Here is a 10419-nt window from a genome sequence, read left to right as displayed (position 1 = left end):
GCAGAAGTTCATACATAGCAACTCCTGAGCCGGTTTTAACTTTTTTGCAAGCCCCCATTCGCACTTGCACTCTGACAGAGCTAAGTTCCAGCACACAGATTGCTATATGCAGTCTACACGGATGACATATCCCCTTGGAAGAAGGCCGACATCAATTTCCATAGCCGTAAAGAAGAAAGATCATCAAAAGCCACCTTTTAAAAAAAAAAGCCTTGTAACCCCGAACATAAGCTACGCGCATCCTGCTAACAAGATTTCAAGTGTGTGAGGTTATTTAAAATTTTACAGGATGATCGATCAAAATATGGAAGATTTTATGGCCAAAGGTGATTTACCGAAACCAACGATGGAGCAAAAACTGGACCTAATTATGATGCAGCTTCAAGAGGAATGAAGAGCACGTTAAACTTTGCAAGCTCAATTGGCCAGTCTGCAACGATCTACTGCCGATCAAGATGGACTGCAATCTGAAGATATTATACGACGTATGATCAATGTGACACTTGAAGCGCAATCTATTCAAAAAGAAACAAAGATAAGTAAAAGAAATTTCAAATTTCGTACTTTCAATGGGTCACACAATGGAAAGACTGTACTTGCTTTTATTAGCTAGTTTGATGATTATTTTCATGAAAAACAGTATGCTGAAAAAGATAAAATTAAGTGTGTCACTAATCATTTAGTGGATAGAGCATCCTTATGGTGGATTGTTGTCCACAAAAGCATTGATTGTCCTGCTACTTGGGAGACTTTCCAAAATAAAATTTTGCAGAATTTTCTTCCATCCCAATTCCACGAAAAAGCAATCAAACAATGGGATCTTCTGCAAAGAGATCGCGAGCCTATTTCCCAATATACCGAGCATTTTTGGAATGCTTTATTGCAACTACGAATGCTCAAAGATGTACTTGAGGTGACTCATAAGCGCAAGTTTATGTCTGGGTTACTTGGTCACTTCTATGCGGAAGTGAACATGTTTAAGCCAACGACTCTCGAAGATGTAATTTCCTTGGCCCATGATGCTGAAGATAAGATTCAAGGACAAGATAAGCGACCACAACAATTTTCAAACAATGGTAACTTCAGTACAAAACAATTCAATTCTAATTTTTGAAGATTCAATCAAAACCGTTTCCTTCCATTTTCATTTCGTAAATCTTGGACACGACCCCCTGCTTTACCACCAAACACAAATCCAAATCCTAAGCCATCTCTTCATCCAAATCCCAACATTCCTAAACTTCCCGCTATTACCAATAATGTGTCAAAATGATTAATTTTCACGCAATAAAAGTTAGTTGGTTAGTTCGAAAGTTAGTTAGTCAATTAATAAGTTAGTAAGATTACTAATTAAAGACTAACTAAGGTAAAAACTGACTAGCATTAATAGCTAATAATTTTCATTCATTAAAAATATATTTAAAAAAATCGAGAGTCATAAATTTGATATTTTTCTCGGATTGATAAGGACCGTAGCCACCCTTCACGAAAAGTACAATGTGAACGGGACTTATGAGCCATATTAATCACTAGTATTAATGTGTATAGCTTGAATGGTCCAAAAATACTAGATTCTTGGGCAAAAATAGAAACTATTATATTTTAGATATTATCCTAAAAAGATAGAACTAAAAGTCATTTAAAAGAAAAGACAAGTGATGTTTTAGTTAGTTTTGGAGATTTTATAAAAAGAGAAATAAAGAAAAGTGACTGGCAAAGTCACGCGAGCCGCAATCGCAGTCTACAGGTAGTAGACAATACTTCGAATAGAGAAAAGAAGAAGGAGTGAACTACGAGCTTTCTAATCAAGTGTCTGGAGGTTTTACCCTCCTTTTGGAGCCAATGCAACCATCAGATTTATGATCTGAGCATGAGATCACCGAGTCTTCTAAGAGCCCCTCCACTATTGTTCTTAGACTTATTCCCTCTGCTCTAATTCATTATAAATATGAGGCATGGGGAGGCAGAAGGGAGCATAAGGAGACCCCGAAAGGCTGCAAGAGAGAGGTAGAGAGAGAGTATACCTATCCAAGAGATTGTGAGAGAGAGCTTGAGAGAGAGAGAGAGAGAGAGAGAGAGAGAGAGAGAGAGAGAGAGAGAGAGAGAGAGAGAGAGAGAGAGAGAGAGAAGAGTTACCCCGAGAGGCTGCACAATTTTCCTCTATCCCGATCCTCGATTTAACCATCTTCTCTTTTTCTCTCCCATCTCGAATCTATTCCATCTTCTTAATCTCTTGAGTCTACTTGCGGACGATGGCCTCCAAGCAAAGTGTCGCGTGCAGATGACAATCCTACAACCAGCAAACAGAGCTTCGAGCGAAGGCATCACTATCAATCAAATTGTGGTACCGGTCATAAGTAATGTATTTTCAAATTGATAGATACTTGTTTTAATGCTCGCAAGAGATGCATTAGACTCAATACCTTGTGGTGCTAGAATAGGTCATTGAAATAGATAAATCGCATCTCAAATATTCAAAGATGAAGTTTGTGAAGTGCTTGTATCAAAGGGAGTTAAATTGCACCTAATTGCTATGTGATGAATCCATGCATAGCATAAGCAACATATGGGACACTAAAGTATTGAGCATCGATGAGTCTTTGATTAATCTTTACCGAGGATAATATTGTTTAAAGTTCGCAAATGCATATACACGGTACATACATGGGAGAGATGATGTAAACTTTACATCGTTGACATGCGGCTCCTTGCCTTAGGAGAAAAGAAGATAAAGCCAAGAAAAAAATGTTGCATAGTAGGAAAATGCTAAAAGATAATTGTCACTTAGAGAATAAGCATAAATGCTCTTGCTAGATTGATTAATTTGCATTGGAATGATAGGACTTACGTCATGTATAGTATTGGAACCTTTAGCATATACCTTAGGCTAAAGGAGGGAATATTAAGTAAATTCTACTCTTTGGCCCCAAGGGGGAGAGTGAATATGCGATGGAATTATTGTCGCGTCTATTATTGTATTGTTTGGGAAAAATACAATTAGTTTTGTTGGTTGATTGAACAACACCCTAAATGTTTTTCTTTCAATCAAGGGATTGTTGCATTGTGATTTGGATAAATATTCCAAGGCTTGTATTGATGGCAAATGAATGGCAAGGGTCTGTAATGACAAGTTGCCATGGGAATAAAGGAATGTTTTTCTAGAAGATGATATTAGGGCTGATTGCTTTGATTGTGCTTGAATTTTAAATGGATTAATTAAGGAAGGATATTTTGCACACGTGGATCATCTCCAAGATCACATCGCGAATTATCCCGAGAGGGCATTGCTCGATTCACAGGCCGATGGTGGAGTAGTAAAAAGGCAAACCACGGAAATGGCATCTCACTCCTAGACCGCTTGAGGGTCAGCTGGAGCTCTGGACACCCCTTGCCTGTCCAGAATGGAGTTGGAGATCCCCATGAGCCCAATGTCTGGGACATTGGAAGATTCTATTCTAGATAAAGGATGGAAATTTTGGTGCCATCATATTTGGACCGGGTACTTCTATTGAATAGAAGGGATACATAATTCTCATGTATGGGCAGGAGACAAAGATTAAGTTAAAGATAAGTTAAGGAACTTGTTTGATAAAAGGACTGCTTGTTTTGTTTTTGTGTATGTGTTGTAAATTACGTGAACGAACTTTGTGCCCTAAAAGGATTTATTAACGAATCTGATTTTAAATGTCGCACATAAATGTGGTAAAACCTAATTAGACAACTAAAGCTATCAAGGGAAGCGGGTGGAGAGAATCCCCTGACGGGTTCGTCCTATGGCTAGGTGGTCCTAGAGAACTGGGAGGCTTCTCACAAGGATTTACCATCGGATGACTTTAGGTATTGTTAAGTTAGAACCCGATTCATGCCATTTTAGGAGACCCGAATGGGACTATGCCCTACGGGCAGAGAGGTTGAGCGGTGCCCTCTCGTTTCCCATTCTCTATGAACCAAGTGCAGCATAAATCTGCTTCGACTCTGTTGTTCCTACTCAAACTGGGTCATCTGGAGCTCGACGCTAGCTACTTCCTAGAGACTTGGCTGATAGGAAAGAAACCCTGACTTCAGGTCAGTCCTAAGTGGGAACGGCCGGATACTTCCGCTTCGGGGCAGACTCGGGAAGACCTAGATCGTAAACCTTGTGACATTCCTTGCGAGTTCCAGGTGGTGCTTTCTAGACTCCCCTCTCGATGGGCTGCTAAGACCTATCCCAGAAGTGGTTAAGCGGACACGTTACAGTTGGTATTAGAGCAAAACTTCATGATGATACATGATTGATTACTGTTCGATTCATGGACACATTACTCCGAGCGAATCCAATCGTCCAAGAACTTAAATTGGGCAATTGTAGCAAAGATGACTATGGAGATCAGGATAAGAGATGCCATATGTGTGGAGAGATAAGGCACATCGGTAGGAGATGTCCCTACCATCAATGCTTCCATTGTAATGATCTAGGACACATGCAAGCAGACTGCCCTGATCTAAGTCCAGAAGACATTGAGCCTCCAGGAAAACGAAGCTACACAGGTGCAATCTATGGATATATAGACGAATCAGATAAAGACCTAGATCTAGAGCCCACTAAACCTTATTAGGAGGACTAAATTTCCTAGAAGCTTAATCGACATGTAACACAATTGAGAATAAATCCTACTCTTATACCTATGGTTAATTCGAATAATATGAGTGCACTACTTGAAACATTAAGAGTAGCGCAGCGGATGCATGGTGGGTCTTAACCCACAGGTCATAAGCCCCATTAGTGCCTGTCTTCCCCAGTTTCTCTCGAGATGAGGACATCTCGATTTCTCTAAGGGGGGAAGGATGTAATATTTCCACGCAATAAAAGTTCGTTGGTTAGTTCGAAAGTTAGTTAATCAATTAATAAGTCAGTAAGATTACTAACTAAAGACTAACTAAGGTAAAAACTGACTAGCATTAATAGCTAATAATTTTCATTCAATTAAAAATATATTAAAAAAATCGAGAGTCATAAATCTGACATTTTTCTCGGATTGATAAGGACCGTAGCCACCCTTCATGAAAAGTACAATGTGAACGGGACTTATGAGCCATATTAATCACTAGTATTAATGTGTATAGTTTGAATGGTCTAAAAATATTAGATTCTTGGGAGAAAAAAAAACTATTATATTTTAGATATTGTCCTAAAAAGATAGAGCTAAAAGCCATTTAAAAGAAAAGACAAGTGATGTTTTAGTTAGTTTTAGAGATTTTATAAAAAGAGAAATAAAGAAAAGTGACTGGCAAAATCGCGCGCACCGTGATCGTAGTCTATAGGTAGTAGACATCACTTCGAACATAGAAAAGAAGGAGTGAACTCAAAGCTTTCTAAGCAAGTGTCCTGAAATTTTACCCTCCTTTTGGAGCCAATGCAACCATCAGATTTATGATCTGAGCATTAGATCACTGAGTCTTCAAAGAGCCCCTCCACTCTTGTTCTCAGACTTATTCCCTTCTCTCTAATTCATTATAAATATGAGGCACGGGGAGGCACAAGAGAGCATAAGGAGACCTCGAAAGGCTGCAAGAGAGAGGGAGAGAGAGAGTATAACTCTCCAAGAGATTGTGAGAGAGAGCTTGAGAGAGAGAGAGAGAGAGAGAGAGAGAGAGAGAGAGAGAGAGAGAGAGAGAGAGAGAGAGAGAAGAGTTACCCCGAGAGGCTGCATAAGTTTCCTCTATCCCGATCTTTGATTTAACCATCTTCTCTTTCACTCTCCCATCTCAAATCTATTTCACCACCTTAATCTCTTGAGTCTACTTGCGGACGATGGCCTCCAAGCGAAAAATGTCGCATGTGGATGACAATCCTACAACCAGCAACAAAGCTTCGGGTGAAGGCATCACTATCAATCCAATTGCGGTACCGATCATAAGTAATATATTTTCAAATTGATAGATGCTTGTTTTAATGCTCCTAAGAGATGCATTAGGCTCTGTACCTTGTGGTACTAGAATAGGTCATTGAAATGGATAAACCGTATCTCAAATATTCAAATATGAAGTTTGTGAAGTGCTTGTATCAAAGGGAGTTAAATTGCACCTAGTTGCTATGTGATGAATCCATGCATAGCATAAGCAACATATGGGACACTAAAGTATCGAGCATCGATGAGTCTTTGATTAATCTTTACCGAGGATACTATTGTTTAAAGTTCGCAAATGCATATACACGGTACATACATGGGAGAGATTATGTAAACTTTACATTGATGACATGTGACTCCTTGCCTTAGGAGAAAGGAAGATAAAGCCAAGAAAAAAATGTTTCATAGTAGGAAAATGTTAAAAGATAATTTCCACTTAGAGAAGAGGCATAAATGCTCTTGCTAGATTGATTAATTTGCATTGGAATGATAGAACTTACGCCATGTATAGTATTGGAACCTTTAGCATATGCCTTAGGCTAAAGGAGGGAATATTAAGTAAATTCTACTCTTCGGCCCCAAGGGGGAGAGTGAATATGCGATGGAATTATTGTCGCGTCTATTATTGTATTGTTTGGGAAAAATACAATTAGTTTTGTTGGTTGATTGAACAACACCCTAAATGTTTTTCTTTCAATCAAGGGATTGTTGCATTGTGATTTGGATAAATATTCCAAGGCTTGTGTTGACGGCAAATGAATGGCAGGGGTCTGTAATGACAAGTTGCCATGGGAATAAAGGAATGTTTTTCTAGAAGATGATATTAGGGTTGATTGCTTTGATTGTGCTTGAATTTTAAATGGATTAATTAAGGAAGGATATTTTTCACGCGTGGATCATCTCCAAGATCACATCACGAATTATCCCGAGAGGGCATTGCTCGATTCACAGGCCAATGGTCGAGTGGTGAAAAGGCCAACCATGGAAATGGCATCTCACTCCTAGACCGCTTGTGGGTCAGGTGGAGCTCTGGACACCTCTTGCCTGTCCAGAATGGAGTTGGAGATCCCCGTGAGCCCAACGTCTGGGACATTGGATGATCCTATTCTAGATAAAGGATGAAAATTTCAGTGCCATCATATTTGGACCGGGTACTTCTGTTGGACAGAAGGGATACATAATTCTCATGTATGGGCAGGAGACAAAGATTAACTTAAAGATAAGTTAAGGAACTTGTTTGATAAAAGGACTGCTTGTTTTGTTTTTGTGTATGTGTTGTAAATTATGTGAACAAACTATGTGCCCTAAAAGGCTTAATTAATGAAGCTGATTTTAAATGTCACACATAAATATGGTAGGACCTAATTAGACAACTAAAGCTATCAAGGGAAGTAGGTGGATGGAATTCCCCGACGGGTCTGTCCTACGGCTGGGTGGTCCTAGAGAACTGGGAGGCTTCTCACAAGGATTTACCATCGGATGACTTTAGGTATTGTTAAGTTAAAACTCGATTCATGCCGTTTTAGGGGACCGGAATGGGACTATGCCCTACGGGCAGAGAGGTTGAGCGGTGCATCCCTCTCGTTTCCCATTCTCTATGAACCAAGTGCAACATAAATCTGCTTCGACTCTGTTGTTCCTACTCAAAGTGGGTCATCTAGAGCTTGATGCTAGCTACTTCCTAGAGACTTGGCTGATAAGAAAGAAACCTTGACTTCAGGTCAGTCCTAAGTGGGAATGGATGGATACTTTTGCTTCGGGGTAGACTCGGGAAGACCTAGATCGCAAACCTTGTGACATTCCTTGCGAGTGCCAAGAGGCGCTTTCTAGACTCCCCTCCCGATGGGCTGCTAAGACGTGTCCCACAAGTGGTTAAGCGGGCACGTTACACAAAACCCAAATCCATAGTCTGTTACAAATGCCATCAACCTGGACATCTAGCGGCGAATTGTCAATCCAAAAAGCCAACTGTTCACATCAACTATTTGGGAGCGATTGGAGATGAAGACCATGAAGAAATGCCAAATTTCATGGAAGACGATGACGATAATGATACTACTTCAGATACTTTACCAGGTATACCAAATTCCCATTCTTTATTAATGATGAAATGTTTTGTATACGGTAAAGAAAATAATATTTTACATGATGATGGGAGTACACATGACTTTATTTTTGCAAAATTGGTCAAAGAATTGAAATTACATATTGTTTCTACTCATTATTGCATCAAGGCTGCATTCTTAGGCACTAGATACAATGGAGCATGAGAAGTGCATGACTTAGAAATTAAAATTGGTAATTATGTTGAACGTAGGAATTTCCTAGTTGTGCCTTTGCAATCTAGTGACATTATTCTAGGCATGCCTTGGTGTCATCAGTATAATCCCGATACAGATTATTCTACGCATTCAATGAAGATTCATTGTCATGGAAAACAAATCACATTGCATGGTATGCACACTTTTGATAATTTTCGATTGCTTAGTCATACACACGCTAAACGTGCATTAAGAAAAGGTAGCAAATCTTATTTAATCTGGGTGAATGAAATTGAAGTTAAGGAAAATAAGATGCATCCTAGGCACACACAATTTATTTCACAATTTAAAGACTATTTTGTTGCTGACTTACCACCTGGTTTACCACCCACACATCCTGAAGATCATAAAATAGACCTAATTCCAAGTTCTCAACCACCATGTAAAGCACCTTATCGACATAATCAAATTGAACAGAAAGAAATTCAAACTCAAGTTGAAGAATTATTAACCTGAGGACTCATTAGACCCAGTAGTCCTCCATTTGGTACACTTGTTCTATTAGTTAAAAAGAAAAACAACACTTATAAGATGTGCATTGATTATCGTACCCTAAATAAAATCACTGTAAAAAATAGATATCCCATTCCTAGGGTAGACGATCTTATGGACAAACTACAAGGGGCTGCAGTATTTAGCAAAATAGATCTTAAATCTAAATACCATCAAGTATGAATGGACACATCTGACATTTTCAAAACTGCATTTAGAACTCAATTTGGACATTATGAATTCCTAGTTATGCCTTTTGGATTAACTAATGCACTAGCTACATTCAGTCGTATGATGAATCACATCTTTTTGAAGCATCAGCATTGTGTCATTGTTTTCTTTGATGACATATTGGTTTTCAGTAAGAATGAGAACGAGCATTATGAACATTTATCTTTGGTTTTCAAATTACTGAAAGATAATCAATTATATGTTAATCCTGAAAAGAGTGAATTTTTCCAAACACAAATTGAATACTTAGGTTCATCTGAAGGTATTAAAGTTGACCCTAAAAAGATAGAAGCAATTTTGAATTGGCCGATACCTAAAAATCTATATGAATTATGTTCTTTCTTAGGTCTTGTTAGCTTTTGCAGGAAGTTTGTGAGAAATTTTTCATAGCTTGCATTACCTTTGACAAATTTATTAAAGAAAGGTATTGTGTATCATTGGTTCGAAAATCAGTAAAAGTCCTTTGATTTACTGAAACATGCTTTAACTCATGCTCTTGTATTGCAACTTCCTGACTTTACTAGACCATTTTTCCTAGTAATCACTAACGCTAGTGGATTTGGAATAGGAGCTATCCTTATGCAAGATTCCCATCCCATAGCTTACTCCAGCTGCAAACTTAAACCCTCTGAACTCAAGTATTCTACTTATGATAAGGAATTGCTAGCTATAGTATAAGCTTTACATCAATGGAAACACTATTTAATGGGATCTGAATTCATGATCAAAACTGACCAACAAAATATTAAACATCTCCTTAGTCAGCCACAAATATCTGACTGACACATTAAATGGGCTGCTTTTATTCAAACTTTTCATCCACTTATCCAATAGCAACGTGAAAAAGAAAATGTTGTTGCCGATGCCTTAAGTAGAAGACCAATTATTCATAATATCTCTATGATATCTTTTAATTCTCTTATCCCTATGAAAGATACCTATCACCAAGACCCTAGTTTTCAAGCTGATTGGAATAAATTAATTACTAATAACTGGATTCCAATTGATTCATTGTCTTACACTGATGAATTTATGTTTTATGAGAAAAGATTATGTGTAACTGTTCCATTTAGATCCTTTGTGTTGCATGAAATTCATTGTCCATCATATCAAGGCCATAGAGGTATTATTTCTACTTTACGTATTTTGATTGAAGATTTTTATTAGCCACAAATGGAATTCAATATTTCTAACTTTGTATCTGAGTGTTTAATTTGTCAAAGAGTTAAGCGATAACATGGTAAGCAGTATGATTTGTTAATGCCTTTACCAATCCTTGAAAGACCATGGGAGCATATTTCAATGGATTTTATTACTAGTCTACCTAACACTCAAGCTAATCACGATATGATATGGACTATTGTAGATCAATTTAGCAAACATGCATATTTCATTTCATGCAAGAAAACATTAACTGCATCTCAAGTTACTCAATTATTTCTGAAAATTATTTTCACTAACCATGGTTTACCAAAAGTTATTATTTC

The sequence above is a fragment of the Lygodium microphyllum genome, chromosome 15 (assembly GCF_053477565.2).
Source record: "Lygodium microphyllum isolate KBCC chromosome 15, Lygodium_microphyllum_v1.1.10, whole genome shotgun sequence".
Lineage (NCBI taxonomy): Eukaryota > Viridiplantae > Streptophyta > Polypodiopsida > Schizaeales > Lygodiaceae > Lygodium > Lygodium microphyllum.
The sequence above is the reverse complement of the archived record's forward strand: the minus strand, read 5'-3'. Positions refer to the sequence as shown.